The 18,183-nt window shown below is 47.7% G+C and overlaps 1 protein-coding gene and 1 long non-coding RNA gene across 16 annotated transcripts in view; one reads left to right on the forward strand and one right to left on the reverse strand.

The window, feature by feature from the left end:
- The window catches only part of bbs9 (Bardet-Biedl syndrome 9), a 516,876-nt gene that overhangs the window by 26,562 nt on the left and 472,131 nt on the right, over positions 1 to 18,183 (reverse strand). The gene's annotated exons all lie outside the window — the stretch shown is intronic.
- Positions 3,050 to 14,673, forward strand: LOC138752691 (uncharacterized). The gene is made up of 3 exons (XR_011350842.1): positions 3,050 to 3,242; positions 5,803 to 5,975; positions 13,266 to 14,673. It is a non-coding gene; the product is annotated as an uncharacterized lncRNA (long non-coding RNA).

An 18,183-nucleotide genomic window follows, 5' to 3' on the forward strand; every position in this document is an offset into this window, starting at 1 on the left:
TGGGTGGCCAGCTCCAGAGGTTCAGTTACCACCCCTGTCTGCAGACAGGAGTGGCAGCATAGCTTGGCTCCATGAGCTCACTGTGACATTGTGCAACTGATCAATCTTACATTGTCTGATCAGTTAAATTTAACTCGCTCACATCCATGCGTACTAAATGGCTGGCCAATCATATTTCTTATGGGAAATGGGACCCGGGGGGAAAATTTTCAGGCTTCCACCATCATGGCATTCCTGAGCAGGCTGATCCTTGATCACACTCAAGGAATATCAAACTCCATATCTTCCTCATGTATTTGTACTATGAAGGAAGTTGGTGGGCTGGGTTTGTATCCACTAGAATTTACAATAGTAAGAGAGGACTCCAATGAAACAGGAGGGATGTGGGAGAGTTCTTCCTCAAATGGGAGAATCTAGAATTAGGGGTCACCAGTTAAAATAAGAGACCATGATTTAAGTCAGAGATGAGGCTTTTGTTCTCTCAGGTGAGTCATTGGAACTCCTCTGCTCAAATGGCAATGGAATGAATGTCTGAATACAACGAAGGCAGAGGTAGACAAATGTTTTCAAAGGCAAGGAGGTTAAAAGTAATGGGGGAGGGGCAGAATCACAGGGCAGATCAGCCATAAATGGCTGCGTTGCAAGTGTCTGCAGCTACTTGTAAATAGCCTGCCGTTCACTGGCCTCAGTCCTCTCTCATGCTCTGCTGTTCACTGTCTCCACTCCGCTCCCCTGCACTGCTGATCACTTGCTCCACTCCTCTCTGTACTGCTGATCACTCGCTCTCCTCTGCATTGCTGATCACTCACTCCAGCCCTCTCCTCTGCACTGTCATTCACTGGCTCAAGTTCTCTTCCTCCACACTGCTAATCATGGGATCCAGCCCTCTGCTGATCACTGGTTCCAGCCCTCCTCCTGCTCTGCTGATCACTGGCTCCCAGTCATGCTCCTTTACAAGCCCATTCTACCTACCTAAGGCAGAGGATTAAGTGCAATGGACATAATCTAGGCCTGAGCATCAGTTAATTGTGCCATTTGTCAGTTTTTCCTTGGCACATTCTGCACTGTGTAGATTTCCTGAATATTTGGTCCCAACTAATTTCCACCTGTGCCAATCTCCGGAACACCTTGCCTATCCACTTCACAGAACTGATGCCCCATCGACAGGTCTGTGTTGGTGCTGCTGTCTCTTTTACCCTTTGCCAGCTTACTCACCTCATCTCCCCACTCACAGCACTAAAGTTTGAAGCAATGCCATGCAGCCACTGTTTTCAGAGTACACAAGCAGCTTTCTTCATCTGCCAGTCAGACTTTGTGCCTTTCATTTGGTTTGGTTCCCTCTGTTTGAGCTAAGCTGGGCAGACGGTTATAAATAACTCTTCAGAGGATTGGCAGCAGTGAACTCAGTGTGTGCTGGTGGAAGGCTGTGAGCTAACAGGCACAGCCCCATCAGCTAGACCTGCGCCTGGAGGAGAAAACTGACCCTCTCATTCAACTCTGACAGTCACCACATGTTGACTGACACAGCTTTCCCCCCCCACCCCCACCCACCCTCATTATTTATGAGATGACAAAAGATAAGCAACTTCCCAAGGCAGAGCTCCACCACTTTGCAGAGAAAACTGATTGTTTGGCATCCCTGGCCCACGAGACCGGACACTGACCAGCACATTTTCGCAAGCTCTCGACACATAGAGTAACACCATTCTGATGTTCTCGTGTCCTCGAATGTATTAGAAATCAAAGCTATTTCGACATGGAGAAGCAAAGTAAAGCAGCCAATAAGGATAAAATTGATTGCTTTCCAGGTACTTTATTTTTCTGAAATCAAGAAATAATAAACAAAGAGCAATAGATTGAAACTAGTCAACAGAATATCAGAGCCTGGCCCATAACATAAATTGTAAAAACCCACAATCGAGGACATGAACTAAATCTTACAGAGCTGATCACAGGAGAAGCACTGTAAATCAGTCTCAGTGCTGATAGATGGTTTCATTCTAAGTTGCTGAGCACCAACAAAGGGTGCAACCTTATCTGAGCATCACTGCTGTACACACACCACACACATCATCCCAGCATTAGTGAAACAAAGGCTATTTCTAATGCCTCTGTCTCTGGAGATGTGATGATGTCTGTGAACTCGCATTCAAAAACACCTGCCTGATCGGAATCTAAAATAAAATTACCATTGTTCTTCAAAGGTGCCGTGATTTGATTATTGTTCAGAAGCTATCAGGAAGATCTAAACACCAGGAACAACTTTTAACATGCAATGTCTTCAGACAAGGTTGTGCACGTGTTCCATTCGTCCTCTCTCCTCCTCCCCGAACACAAGCACCTTCTACAGAGTAGTCAACTGAAAATGCCTTCAATTTGCCATGCCCTGTCATAAAGTTTTTATGGAAATAGATCAGTGGCAACTTGTTACTGAGTGAACAGTCACCAACCTTTCCTCCTGCTTCTGCTTTCTTTTCTCTACATGCACTCACTCTTGCTGCTTTTTCCAAGTGGCCACATCTTCCATGCTAGGAAGTGACCTCACCACTAAATTTGATTTGGGCTTCACTGTTACATTTGAAGCAGGTCTTCCAGCGGGTTAGTCAGTATTGCTTACCTCAGTCACCACTCACCACCATTCCTACCACAGACCAGCCAAAACCATCAAGCTTCCTCCAGTTCAGAAACCAGGTCACACTCCTCCTGAGCAAGTTTTGCTCAAAACTACTCTGGATCATAAGAATGAACTTTACTGACTATGCCTTCAGTTGCCAGAGCCTCCTTTCTGAATTTTTTACTTCTTTCTTTCCTTCTTACCTACCCCCAAAGAACTTTTGCTCAAGAGACTAAATCTTTTCATGGAAACAAAATCTTTTGGCCAAGCTATTAGTCACCTACTCAATTATGTTTTGCCAAGTGGCTTAGTGAGAAATGGTGCCTCATCAAACATTACAAGCCTTGGAACATTTAATGCTAAATGAAGGGCCTTTGTGAATGGTTCCAGTTTGAAACATTGGGCATTCTTTTTCTCCCACAGATACTGCTCGACCCACTGAGTTCCTCCAGCAGATTGTGGTTTGTTATAAAAAATACAAGTTGTTGTATAAGCCCATTATCACTGTTAATTCACTGTGGTGGTACACCACTGGCTTACTGCAGGGGGCAACCTCTGTACCTGCAGAAGACCATGGGGACAAGACAACATCTGGCCGCTGTCAATGAACCAAGCCCCATTCAGTCAGGTATCAATCACTCTCCAGGATATAAGCCTGAGCCGGCCCTTTGAAGTCACTCTCAGAGCTCACAGCAGCACACTCTCACAGCTGGCTCTGTGGAGTTTTACGTCGAATAAAGGCTGTTATACAGTCTTTTGGTTTTATGTGTTTGCTTCTGACCAACAGCGCACCACATTCACAGAATCATCTTGTTTTTAGCCAAGTCAAATCACTGGGATTAACGGTTAACGACTCCCATTTTGTTTTTGCCAAAAGTAGATGAATTAACCGTGCACACTGAAGTAAACGTGCACAATTGACTTGCCATTATAGAAGAGCACCTTTTGGTGACAAAGACAAGGAGACAAATGTGAGGGTATTTGACATTGAGGAAGAAAATGGAAAATAAGATGGGTAGTTATTGTTAATGAGGGATGAGATTGACAGTGAGAAATGATGTTGGCTCTGCAGATCATGATGAAGAATTGGAACCAGCTAAGATGGAGCTAAGAAACAGCAGGACTGAAATATAGGTAGGAATTTATTGAGATGTCAAATAGTAAGACTGAGGATGGCACAAATCAGGAAATTAGAATGCAGGATGGGGGAAGCCTCTGTACACTAAGTGGACATGTCAATGGTATCAGGGTGAAGGACCAATTTAGGGAGTGATTATGAGAAGGGTTTTCATTGATGTGGTAACCTCACGAAAAGAAGAAGCTATTTTAGGTACGTTTTTGAGTCAAACAGTATGGAAACAGCCCCTTCAGCTCACTATTTTACAATAACTCTAGACTTGCCATTCTCATTGGTGGAGGGGTGGTGGTGTCTAGCTATGGCACCCCTGGGGGCCACAGCACCATTAAGTAAAAGTTGTTTCTTTTCACCTCACCTAACAAATTTTTTTCAATGTTTTTTATGTTGTCAGTAAGAACGAAGTACAGAAGAAACCAACTTAGCTGCTTCAAAGGGATGGGGACTCTTTGAGCAGAGTTCTGGGGGAGCCATAGCTGAAAAAAGGTTGAAAATATCTGCTCTACACTAACCTATTTTCTATTGTCCCACATAATCATGAGCTTCCATGAAGTCCTGCCTCTCCTCTTGTTACACTAATCAGGGACTGCTCTGACTCCATAAAAGAATAAATTGCACCTTTGTTGTAAAGTTTTTGAACCTTTTATGAATTTTGTGGTATTTATTATCCCTTTTCAATTTAACTAAGCATAGGCTTGCACAGTTAGCAAAATGGTTAGTGTGACGTTATTACAGCAATCCGGGATCCTGTTTGGCTACAGCAAGTAAGAATTTCCTTGTATATATACAATGTATATGACATTAAACTCATTATCATTATCTTAATGTGCACACATTCACTTGCATTCCCATCAATTCACAATGTCACTGTGAGGAAGCTCAGGCCCCGAACACACGCAGGAAGCTCCCACACACTCAGTGCAGGCTCACCCTCTTAGACTGCAGTGACCTGACATCACTTCCTGCCTTACTTTGTGCTTGAAGCTCATGATCCTTCCACCATTCCTGTGGATACATGGCTGCTCTATTTAAAAACCCTACTGCACAGTTACATCTCTTGAAGAAAGATTTCTGTGTTCTGACTGGATTGAGGCTGATGAATTGAGTGATGGATTATGTTAAATATTTGGTGGCCACAATGTGTGCAAGGGTTCTTCTCCACCCTGCCTGATGAAGGCCGGGAGCTGTAGGTGATACTCTAGCTGCTGCTCCACCTAGTGTTGGGGAGAGAGCAAATGTCTCTGGTTGGGGGTGCTCTGAAGGTTGGCCAGCAACAGGTGAGCTAGCCAATGAATACACTGCTGTTGGAATCTAGGGGTGAAAACATTATGAAAGAAATGATTAATTAATAAGTTTATATTTACTGCATGGTTCAGAGAAAAAGAGGAATGTGATTAAGTGGCAATCACAGCATGGAGCAAAGTTGGCTGAGCAAAATGGTCTGCTTCCAAATACAGGGAGAGGAAATGCATAAAACAAGTTAGGAGGAATGCTCAAACTGAAGGAGGTGGTGAGTAGCACAGGAGACACAGGCCAGACCAGAAGAAAGAATGGCCTGCAAGAAACAAAGGAAATGGAAAACCAGTCTAGGAGGAAGATTAAGGCATGAGGAGGTGTTAAAGAGAACAGCAGAAATTGGCCAGACAGGAACAGAATGGTGATTAGAAATATCTGGGGATGAATTAATTTCTGATCAAAACAACAGGATAGTCTGGCCTGGAGGATTAAGATGAGAGCGCTACACCCCAGATATCTGCAAAACAGGAGATGACTTGTGATAACCCTTATGCAAAAAGATCTAGCAAAGGAAGACAACTTTTGTTCTGTATGATAATGAAATCTAGCAAAGGAAGCCAACTTTTGTTCTATATGATAAGGTTGATCTATATAAACTGAGCCAACTGGACAATAGGGGTCAGTCTTGGGGAATAGCTCACTGTACAGGTGACCTATGAACTAACGATTGACCCAGAGCTCTGTTAAGTTTTATTCTTGTGCTGTGTAATAAACTGACTGTTGAACCGAATACCTTCTTCTATCACTTCATTCAAAGAACACGCTGGACTCAGACCACACATAGACTAAATTAAGAGTAAGGTAAAGCCAGAGTCCGACAATTTGGTGACCACGACGTGATGAAGATGGAGAAGTGACGGAAGAAAAGGTACGAAACACCGGTCGATTGTGGTGTGGTGATAACAACAAGTGGCCATTCAACAAAGGGAGGTAAGCAGACGCCTGTTTAAACGAAGTTCTGCTACTGGCAACGATAAAATTGTGTGTTGTCACTACTCTGCAAAAGTCCTAGTTAAAGCCAAAGAATAAAAGCTTCAGGGGTTAGAGTCCCCTGCACAAGAAACGGGGGTTAGAGTCCCCCATAAGGAACTGGGGTTAGAGTCCCCTGTAAGAAGCGGGGGTTAGAGACCCCTGCAAAAAAAGGGGGTTGGAGTCCCCCTAGTAAAACGGGGTTGGAGTCCCCTGTAGTAAAAGGGGGTTGGAGTCCCCCTAGTAGAACGGGGTTGGAGTCCTCCCGTAGCGATCTCGAGAGATAGGTTTAGACACTTGGCCAATTAGAATAAGGTGTATTGTGATAGTTATTTGTTTCTATAGTGTGTAATAAGTATTTGATTAAGGATCGTGTACCATAGTAGTGTATAATAAGTATCTGTATAAGGTGTATTGTGTTATAGTTATTTGTTTCTATTCTTTCTTTGGCTTGGCTTCGCGGACGAAGATTTATGGAGGGGGTAAAAGTCCACGTCAGCTGCAGGCTCGTTTGTGGCTGACAAGTCCGATGCGGGACAGGCAGACACGGTTGCAGCGGCTGCAGGGGAAAATTGGTTGGTTGGGGTTGGGTGTTGGGTTTTTCCTCCTTTGCCTTTTGTCAGTGAGGTGGGCTCTGCGGTCTTCTTCAAAGGAGGTTGCTGCCCGCCAAACTGTGAGGCGCCAAGATGCACGGTTTGAGGCGATATCAGCCCACTGGCGGTGGTCAATGTGGCAGGCACCAAGAGATTTCTTTAGGCAGTCCTTGTACCTTTTCTTTGGTGCACCTCTGTCACGGTGGCCAGTGGAGAGCTCACCATATAACACGATCTTGGGAAGGCGATGGTCCTCCATTCTGGAGACGTGACCCACCCAGCGCAGCTGGATCTTCAGCAGCGTGGACTCGATTGTCCTGCTTTGCGGAAACTGCCAAAGTGTTTGGCCTGGAAGTCAGCCTGAAGAAAACTGAGGTCCTCCATCAGCCAGCTCCCCACCATGACTACCAGCCCCCCCACATCTCCATCGGGCACACAAAACTCAAAACGGTCAACCAGTTTACCTATCTCGGCTGCACCATTTCATCAGATGCAAGGATCGACAATGAGATAGACAACAGACTCGCCAAAGCAAATAGCGCCTTTGGAAGACTACACAAAAGAGTCTGGAAAAACAACCAACTGAAAAAAAAAACATTCGTTTTTATAGTGTATAAGTATCTGTTTAAGAATCGTATAGTGTATCATAATAGTTTATAATAAGTATTTGTTTAAGGATTGTGTACAGTGTGCCGCTGGTGTTTATAATAACGTGGGAAGGGTCGAAGTAGATTGCAGGGTGTCAAAATCCTACCGGGGAGAGACCCAGTGAAGTACGAAGTCTAAAGGGTTAAAAATCGGAACAGAGATGGAAGGAGTAAATAGGGATGTAGGGCAAGAGCTCGGGGAAGACAGAGGAGATCCCCCATCTGTAAACCAACAGTGGGAAAAAACAAGGAATCAATTACTGGGAGGATTACCGAAGGGAGAGGAGGTACAGGCTATGGCACGGTACGAACAGATATGGAAAGAGCTGCAGAGTCAGGGGAAGGTACCACGAGGGTTTGAAAAAATTCGGCTGGTACTGTACTTAGGACAAGCAGAGAGGGAAGCAGCCAAAGAGGTACAGGAACATGAGGTAAAGGGACAAGGATCTATATGGAATAGAAAAAGGCTTAAACCACAGAAAGAAGTGAAGGAACAGAGAAGGGCAGATTTACACAATATGACATTGGCTTGCATGGCTGTGGAAGCAAACCTTCAACATGGTATTAAAAGGGATCCCATATCACTAAGGAGAATACGGGGGAGGTTAAGTCATCAGCCCCACTATATCCAAAGTTACCGGAGACATTGCCACCACCTTATCCTATTCCCCAAATGCCAGCGATGCAGATAAGTGAGGGAATAGTGAATGTCACTGAGTTAACAGGTCCAGAACTACATGAGGCGAAGGAGAGACTTAAGAGAGTTGCGCAGGAGAGAGTGGAGGAAACAAAGGAGTGGGTGCACGAAGTACAGAACGATATATGTGCAGTAAGGGAAAATAGTAGGGGCTTGGGAAATACAGATGAGAGAGAGCTGGGACAAGAGGAGAATAGGAAGGGAAATCACCCAGCGAGTGTCAGATGGGAGCGGGAGAGAGAGCAGAACGAGGAAACTGATATAGCTAGTGTGAGTGTTGAGAGTGAAGAGGAGGAACAGCCAGTCATGATCAGGGGAAGCATGATCACACACAGAAGACAGGGTCAGGATAACCCTCGCTCCCCTTTGGGATATGCGTTGCGGGACAGGGAGGAAGTACGGCTTCCAGAAAGGTATAGACAGATGCCGCTTATTTATGAGGGTCCGCAAATTGGGGAAAGGTATCAACCCTTCTCATTCACCGACATGAATTGTATTTTGGACAAAATGCCACCTCCGACTGAGGGAGGTGGAGCGTGGATGGGAAAGTTCTGCCAATATACGATGGGACATAAGATAGCCATAGGGGATTGGAGAGCATTATTGGGTAAACAGCTTGGGCTGTGGGAGATACAGCAGGTAGAAATGATCACAGGAATCACTAGGTGCCTCGATGCCGAACCATTTGCCAACCATGCTACGGCAGTAGGAGGGGAAATGCGGGATAAGTTTCCCGTTCCCCCCGGTGTCATGCAGTCCCTGACCTTTTCCATAAAGGAGGATAAGGAGATCTCGACTTTTTTGAGTCAGTGTAAGGAGAGTTGGATGGATAAAGCAGGAGTACACCCAGCCACAGATCCCTTGCAGACTACACTCTTTAGGGCTGCAGTAACGAGCGGACTGCCAGCTGTAGTTAGGGAGGCGTTAGAGAATAACCCTGATATTCCTGGCTGCTCGAGTGAGCAATGGGAAAAACATTTGACCCATCACATGAAACGTTACAGGGCTAAGCAAAAGGAGGACAAACAAACTACGGAGTCGGCACAAGTGCAACTCCTTAAGCTTCAATTGGAAGAGGCTAGGAAAAAGGCAAACGAGGCAAAAAAGATTTCCTCAAAGGGTGCAAACCAGATGATTCAGCAGCCACCGCAGCCACCACAAGGGAATAATATGAGTTGGCACCCGGCCCCATATTGGGCACCGGGTCCCACCTATGTGGGCAGTACGGGAGGTCCAATGGGGGGATTCCGAGTAAGAGGGAGAGGTCGGGGTGCTCCACGAATGCAACCAGCCGTATGTTTTGTATGCGGTCAGCCAGGACACTGGAAGAGAGACTGCCCCCTAGCTTGGGATCCTCGGGACACTGGGGGAAGGGGATATGGACCACCACAAAATGAGCATTGGGTCCAGCCCCAGAGATCGTCAGTGCCACCCCCAGTACATCAGGCACCCTATGCGGCTCTAGCTCCGAAGAGACAATTCCCTTTGCTGACAGAGGAGGAGCAATATTGCCCACAGTGACGGAGCCCGAGCACCCACGAGCAGGCTAGGTTGGCAGACCCTTTCCTGCAGATTAAAGTAATGGACATGGAAGTATCCTTTTTAGTGGATACGGGAGCCAGATTTTCAACACTCACTGGCGCTGAGTTTAAAGATAAAACATCATCCTCTAGCGTCCAGCTGATAGGGTTCTCGGGTACACCAGAAAATCTGCCGTTTTCTACACCACTAGTCACTTCTGTGGCGGGACAGACTTTTACACATCAATACATTTTGTCAGCCAGGTGCCCTACAAATCTTTTGGGCAGAGACCTGTTGGTCAGGTGCAGAGCATCGATCCTTTGTGGACCCAGCGGAATAGAGGTCACCTTTCCAAATGGATATTCTATGAACTGTTCAGTAACTACACTTCATTCCGGTTCTCAGATGTTATTGGCGGCAGCTGGAGGATCCGCGTCTGAAGGACAATGGGCTGACATTTACTGGGGGCTGTTGGAACCGGAGGACCCACAAAAGGGAAGCCGTGGATCCAGATGTTACACCCGTATACCCCTCCCTCGGACCCCCCCCCCCATATGACCCTCTTTTACGATAAGGATGGGGATGAAATGTATCAGAATGCCTTTTATGAAGAGGTAGAGGGCACGCAATGGGAGATTAATTCGGACTACATAGTGGTAGGAAAGGAGGGAGTGGCCTCTACGGTAGCACTGACATCTGAACAGCTGGAATGGTATGAGATGGCAGGTGAGGCCATTCCTCATGTCACCCTTGCAATTGGCACTACTCACCAGGCAAAAAATTTGGGACCGATGTGTCGGAACTTGATGTCCCTAAGTGACTGGTCCGAGACCCAAATACCGACAGTGCAGTTCTCCTCATCTGGTCAGGCATACAGAATTTTGTCCCCGACATATGATCGAGTCCTCCTTGAGCGTAGACAGATTGAACACTTTCATGGTAGAGAGAAGATGGATCACCCCGACTCGGCCCCTATGCTAGATTCTCTCCCTGAGAACCTGTGGTCAGTGGGATCAGCAGATTACACCCCAATTTGGCAGATGCAGTATCCCCACACACCTGAAGCTGAGGAAGGTTTGGCAGATACCATTGATGGCCTTATGTATTCAGGGGTGTTGGAACAATCATGTTCTAGTTGGAATACACCCATCTTACCTGTTCCTAAACAAGACATGGGCAAATATCGGATGGCCCATGACTTAAGGCGCATCAATGGTATTGTGAGAACACCCACAGTTTCAGTACCAAACCCACATACTGCCATGACTGCTTTAACCCCTAACCACAAGTGGTTCTCTTGCATAGATTTAGCGAATGCTTTCTTTTGCTTGCCGCTGGCAGAACCATTAAGAGATGTGTTTTCGTTCACGTATAATGGTAGAAAGTTGCGGTATACAAGGCTTCCGCAGGGCTTTATCTTATCTCCAGGGATTTTCAATCAGGTGTTGAAAGAACAGCTGGGGGGGCTAGCACTGCCAGGTGGGGTAGTTCTGATCCAGTATGTAGATGACATCCTATTAGCAGCACCTGATCATACTTCCTATTTGGAGGTCACCTGTCTCCTTCTAGTGCAGCTGTTCAAGGCAGGCTTCAAAGTCTCTCGCTCAAAGCTGCAATGCTGCAGACAGGTGGTCACCTTTTTAGGTAGAATGGTCTCAGCGAAAGGCACAGGGATTTAACCTGCACATCGAACAGTGATATTACATCATCCAAAACCAAAGACAGTAAAGGAGATGCTTTCGTTTTTGGGTTTGTCAGGTTATAGTAGGCAGTTTAACCCATCGTAAGGTGAGTTGACACATCCACTGCGAACTTTGGTGAATGAGCAGGGGATGAAGAATCTGGGAGCTACACTTGATTGGACTGCACAGGCTGAGATGAGTTTTATTCTATTGAAGCAAGCTCTTACAACAGCTATAGATTTGGCGATTCCAAATTATAAACTACCTTTCTTTTTGGATGTTTCTGAAAAAGCACACACAATTGATGGTGTTCTTTTTCAGAAAAAAAGGGGGTGGAAGATGTGTGCTCATGAATGTGAGTATCACACTAGACCCGACGGAAGACAGACACCCACCATGTACGAGACATGCAGCGGGAGTAGCAAAGATTCTACAAAAGGTGGCACACATAGTAATGGGACATGGCCTGACGGTATTAACAACACATAGTATTGTAGCATTTGTGAGCTCGACAGCATTTACAATGACTTCGCTAAGGCAGACGAGACTAGAAAAGATCCTGAATGCTCCAAATGTTACGTTTACCCATGAAGGCATTAACATGGCAGACAATATGGGAGAGGGAGAACCACACTGTTGTGAGAAGAGGGTAGTAAAGGATATTAAAATAAGACCTGACTTACAGGCTACACCCTTAAGAGAACCAGATGAAACCTTGTTTACAGATGGGTGTTGTTACAGACACCCCACAGATGGATTGAAAGCTGCCTATGCGGTGGTACGAAAAACTACAGGAGGATTTGAAGAAATCATTACAGGGACAGTGAGAGGAAAGGAGTCAGCACAACTCGCAGAACTACAGGGAATGATAGCAGCATTAGAATGGGCAGAAGGGAAGGAGGTCAATATATATACAGACTCGGCATATGTGGTAGGGACAATACAGGTTGAGCTTAGTCAATGGATTAGAAGTGGGTTTTTAACAGCAGCAATGACCCCAATTAAACACGAGAAGGACGTTAGGAAACTGGCTGAGGCTCTCCTGAAACCAAGGGCATTAGCAGTTCTTAAATGTAAAGGACATGATAGAACAGATACGATGGTGGCTCGGGGAAATCAGGAAGCGGACATGGCCGCTAAAAGGGCAGCAGGATACGGCCCTCAGTTTATTATGATACAGGCAGACAGAACAGCACATGACTTATTACCACCGTGTAGGGTAGAAGTAATAATACAGGAACAAGCAAAGGCATCACCTCAGGAAAGGATGGTATGGGAGGAAAGAGGGGCAACCGAGGATCAAGGACTATGGAGATCGATAGATGGGAGGCCAGTTTTACCATCTGGACTCATGAAACCCCTCCTCGAGGAGGCGCATGGGCTAACAAACTGTGGAAAGAAGCAGATGGTAAGGTATTTGATACATTGGTGGCACCCCTTCCTGCCGACGATGGTGGAGAACCATATTAGAGAGTGTGAGGTATGTATAACTTTCAATGTCAAGGCGACTGTAAAGCCACATGAAGGACAGTTCCCGTTACCTAAGTTACCAGGGCAGGAAATTGTACTTGATTATACGGACATGATTGAGAGGGTAAGTGGCTATCGATACCTCTTAGTTGCAGTAGATGTGTTCACAGGGTGGCCGGAGGCAATCCCTGACAAAAGAGAAGATGCAAGGACGGTATGTAAATTCCTGATCAACCAGTATATTCCGAGACACTGATTTCCTAGAAAAATTAGGTCCGATAATGGAAGTCATTTTAAGAATAACGATCTACAGGAGGTAGAAGCAATGTTGGGATTGAAACATGCCTTTGGAACAGTGTACCATCCACAATCCCAAGGGAAAGTGGAGAGGATGAACCAAACAATAAAAGGTAAGATCGGGAAAGTACAGGCACGGACCAAACTAAATTGGGTGGATGCGTTGCCCCTGGCATTAATGTCAATAAGGAGTTCGGTAAGTTCTGTGACAGGATTTACTCCATATGAACTACAAATGGGGCACCAGTTTCCGGGACTGGGAGCCAGAATTCAGACTACGAAGAATGAGGTAAGTTCAATGGGATGCAAGCTTTATTATGATAAACTAACGGCTCTGGTGTCAGATTTTTCACACAGGTCACAAGTCCCAACAGAAAAGGGGAAACACCGATACCATCAGTCACGGAGTGGGTTCTGCTAAAGGTCATCAAGAGAAAGTGGTCGGAGCCCAGGTGGACAGGACCCTACAGAGTGGTGGAGAGGACGTCCCACACGGTTCGACTACAGGGAAAAGGCGAGACGTGGTATCATTGGAGTCAGTGTGCAGCAATGGACCCACCAACACGGACACTGGAACAGATTCGAACGGAGATGACTGGGACTCTGTGAGGAAACCACGGACTAAGAACACTTAACGTCCCTTTTTAAAGAGACTATTGGACTACGGTGACTGTGTATCAGTGGTTGACGGTATAATCAATTTATTGGCATCAAAACAATGAAGGGAGCTGGGATTCCAAGCCCTTGAAGGGGCTGGTGAAGAAAACCACTGTACGAAGTGTTTGTGGTCAGCCTGGGAGGCCCATAACGAACCGAAACAGTACTTTGCTGATTGGACTGACGTTCGTGAATACTGTGCTGGGGCCCCCACTGGACTGAAGTGTGTTCATAATGGCCAAGTTTGTAAGGTTAAGTTTAACAAGGGGTCGGAGATGCCGATCCTGGCAATAACTCCAGAGGTCTCGGCCGAATAAGTTAACTGGTGGTTGGTCTCATTTTCATGAGACCAAAAGGGGGACTGTTGGAATCTAGGGGTGAAAACATTATGAAAGAAATGATTAATTAATAAGTTTATATTTACTGCATGGTTCAGGGAAAAAGAGGAATGTGATTAAGTGGCAATCACAGCATGGAGCAAAGTTGGCTGAGCAAAATTATCTGCTCCCAAAATACAGGAAGAGGAAATGCATAAAACGATTTAGGAGGAATGCTTAAACTGAAGGAGCTGGTGAGTAGCACAGGAGACACAGGCCAGACCAGAAGAAAGAATGGCCTGCAAGAAACAAAGGGAATGGAAAACCAGTCTAGGAGGAAGATTAAGGCATGAGGAGGTGTTAAAGAGAACAGCAGAAATTGGCCAGACAGGAACAGAATGGTGATTAGAAATATCTGGGGATGAATTAATTTCTGATCAAAACAACAGGATAGTCTGGCCTGGAGGATTAAGATGGGAGCGCTACACCCCAGATATCTGCAAAACAGGAGATGACTTGTGATAACCCTTATGCAAAAAGATCTAGCAAAGGAAGACAACTTTTGTTCTGTATGATAATGAAATCTAGCAAAGGAAGCCAACTTTTGTTCTGTATGATAAGGTTGATCTATATAAACTGAGCTAACTGGACAATAGGGGTCAGTCTTGGGGAATAGCTCACTGTGCAGGTGACCTATGAACTAACGATTGACCCAGAGCTCTGTTAAGTTTTATTCTTGTGCTGTGTAATAAACTGACTGTTGAACCGAATACCTTCTCCTATCACTTCATTCAAAGAACATGCTGGACTCAGACCACACATAGACTAAATTAAGAGTACGGTAAAGCCAGAGTCCGACACTGCACAGTTTAAAGCAAGGCATCTAAAGGAAGGGAGTAGTCCCTGCCTGATGAATCTGTGCACATGCAGGCCAGGGAAGAGTAGGGAAGCTGCAGGAAGTGGCAGGAACCAAGCCTGAGGGAGGGGAAGGGAGAGCCTTTGGGAAGGGGTTGGTAGAACTAGGGGAGGGGTGGAGGGGAACTGAGCTTGGGGAGGTGTGGTGCGCTGTTAACCAGAATCAGACACACACACACAAGGTAAAGGCTGTACAACAGGCTTTAATCCATGAAGACTTCCACATAGCCAGGTTGGCTGTTGCTGCATTAACTCTTGAGTGTGCTTCGGGAGGGCAACGCAGGCTTATAACCCAGAGGGTGATTGACACCTGACCGGGTATTGTCCTGTCCTCTCCTCTTATTCTCCTGCAGGGACAGAGGTTGTTCTCTGCAGTAGGCTGATGGTACACTCCTGCAGGTACAGGTGTTGCCCCCTGCAGCAGGCTGGTGGTGTACCACTACATTCACCCCCTTCTTTAAAATTGTTCTGGGGGGGCAGTAACAAGGAATCGTACCCACTATACATATACACATACGATATTTACAGGTTGAGACGGTCCGGCGGCCGCCGGGGTCTCTGTGACTGCCGTAGGACTGGCTCCTGGTCACTGGTTGGAGGGGAAGTGTGGGGGCTGGCGGCAGGGGTCTGTGTTACGTGTGGTGCCGCGTGGAGGGGAGGCCGGGGGGGGGCCGGGGTCGACGTATGAGGGTCGTATTGGATGAGTGGGGGTCTGGTTCACCTTCCAGGGCTGAAGTGGGCCCCTGAGTGGTCAAGGAGGTCCTGCGTGCCCCATAGCTGCCTGGGGACATGGATGTATGCCTGGTCAACGTTGTCCTGGGCTGGAGGATGGCGTGGTGTGGTGGGTGCTCCTGCTGGTGCTAGGTCCCTGGTTGAGATGGTGTCCTCCCTGCCACTGCCGAACCTAATGCAGGCGTAGTTGTGGTTTGCATGTAGACCAGGGCTTCGGCCTTGTGTGTCCATATGTGCTTACGCAGGAGCACCGGCCCCAGGGACGTGAGCCATGTTGGGAGGGACATTCCAGTCACCGACTTCCGTGCACAGTGCGAATGACATGGAGCGCCTCAGACAGGGCGTCCTGGCAGTACTCGATGGCCCACCCTTTTGACCTGAGAGCCAGGAGGACTGCCTTCCAGACCACCCTATTTTTGCATTCCACTTGCCCATTCCCTCTCGGGTTATAGCTCGTTGTGCGACTGGTCGCGATGCCCCTCGCCGTCAGGTACTGGTGCAGCTCGTCACTCATGAAACTAGACCCCCAGTCGCTGTGGATGAAGGCGGGGGTAGCCAAACATGGTGAAGATTTGCCCCAGGGCCCTGATGACGTTGGAGGTGTCCAGGCAAGGGATAGCGAAAGGGAAGCATGAGCACTCGTCCACTACCGTGAGGAAATAGACGTTTCGGTTCGCGGAAGGCAGGGGCCCTTTGAAGTCCATGCCGAGACGCTCGAAAGGCCAAGTAGCCTTTACAACATGGGCCTGGAGCGGGTGGAAGAAACGGGGTTTACACTCTGCGCTGACCCGACAGGCCTCGGTCATGTCCCTGATGGTGTACGGCAGGTTCCAGACTTAATGAAGTGGTACAACCTGGTGACACCCAGATGGCAGAGGGACTCATGCAATGCCTGCAGCCTGTCGTTGTGCATAGACACGCAGGTGCGAGAAAGGGCATCGGGGGAGTCGTTAAAACTTCCCGGGGTGGTACTGCATGTCGTAGCTGTAGGTTGCCAGCTTGACTCTCCAGTGCAGGATCTTGTCATTCTTGATCCTGTTCTTGTGGGTAGTATTAAACATGAACGCCATGGCCCGCTGGTCCGTGAGGATCCAGGTAGTGGCGCCAGTGATGGACTGCTTCCACAGTCGCCTGGGTTTCCTTTTCAATGGCGGAATGCCCTAGCTCAGAGCCATGGAGGATCCTGGAGAAGAAAGCGACAGGGCCTCCCCCCTTGGATGAGGGTAGTGGAGAGGGCAACCTCGAAGGCATTGCTCTCCACCTGGAAGGGGGAGTCCTCATCCATGGCCTGCATTATGGCGTCCGCGATGTCTTGCCTGATGCGGATGAAGGCTGTCTGCGCCTCGGGTGGGAGGGAAAAAGTTGTAGCTTGGGCCAGTGGGCAGACCTTGAGGGACCCACTGCAAGTAATAAGAGAAAAGGCCAAGGCATCTGCGAAGGGCCTTTAGCCTGGTGGGGAGAGGTAACTCCATTAATGGGCACATCCTTTCTGGATCTGGGCCGATGCCACGATATACCCCAGGATAGCAAGGCGGGTGGTGCTAAACACACACTTCTCCTTGTTGTGTGAGGTTCAACTCCCTGGCCGTCTGGAGGAATTTCTCCAGGTTAGCATCGTGGTCCTGCTGGTCACGGCCGCATATAGTGACATTATCCAGATACAGTAACGTCGCCTTCAGCTTGTGCCGGTCTACCATGTGATCCATCTCCCGCTGGAAAACGGAGAACCCATTCGTGACCCCATAGGGAACTCGGCGGAACTGATACAGGTGCCCGTCTGCCTCAAAGGCGGTGTAGGGCTTGTTCTTCGGGTGAATGGGGATTTGGTGATACGCCGACTTCAGGTCAATTGTGGAGAAAACCCGGTAGCGGGCTATCTTGTTGACCATGTTGGCAATCCTCGGCAGGGGATAGGCGTCCAGCTGGGTGTACCGGTTAAGAGTCTGGCTGTAATCCACGACCATCCTCGGCTTACTTCCCCCTTTGACCACCAGGACGGGCTCTCTAAGGGCTGTTACTGGGCTCTATGACACCTTCCGCCAGGAACCTCTGCCTTGATGAAGTCTCTGTCTCCGGCGCAATAGCTCCTACTTCTGGTGGTGATCAGCTTGCAGCCTAGTACAAGATGTGGGAAGAGCACCGGTGGAGTGATGCGGAGTGTGGAGAGGCCCACAGGTTGGCTGGGGCTGGTAGGTTGGCGTGCTGTATAACGTGAATGGAGGTTGGTGCCCCCCGAAGGCAAAGGTGACACTGCAGGTGGCACTGGAAATCTAGGCCCAGGAGGACTGGGGCGCAGAGTTTGGGCATGACCAGGAGCCTGAACCATGTATAAGTCTCCCCTCCCACAGTTATATCGGCCAAGCAGTGCCTGAGGGTACCAACAGTTTTATCCTTGGTGGCGAGGGTGATCAAGCAGGTGGTGGGGTGGACTTTTAATGTCAGGGAGTGGGCCATGCTCAGGTGAATGAAGCTCTCGGTGCTGCCACTGTTGAACAGGCACTTCGTTACCTGCTCGTTGACTTGTACGTCTATCATAGAGCGCCCAAGGTTGTGAGGGATGTCCCTGGTTGGCCTGGACTGTCATGAAGTCGGAGTCGTCGCTCTCTGGTTGTGCGCAGCTATTTATGGTGGCCGAAGGCTG

Source organism: Narcine bancroftii, chromosome 2 (genome assembly GCF_036971445.1).
Source record: "Narcine bancroftii isolate sNarBan1 chromosome 2, sNarBan1.hap1, whole genome shotgun sequence".
NCBI classification, from domain to species: Eukaryota; Metazoa; Chordata; class Chondrichthyes; order Torpediniformes; family Narcinidae; genus Narcine; species Narcine bancroftii.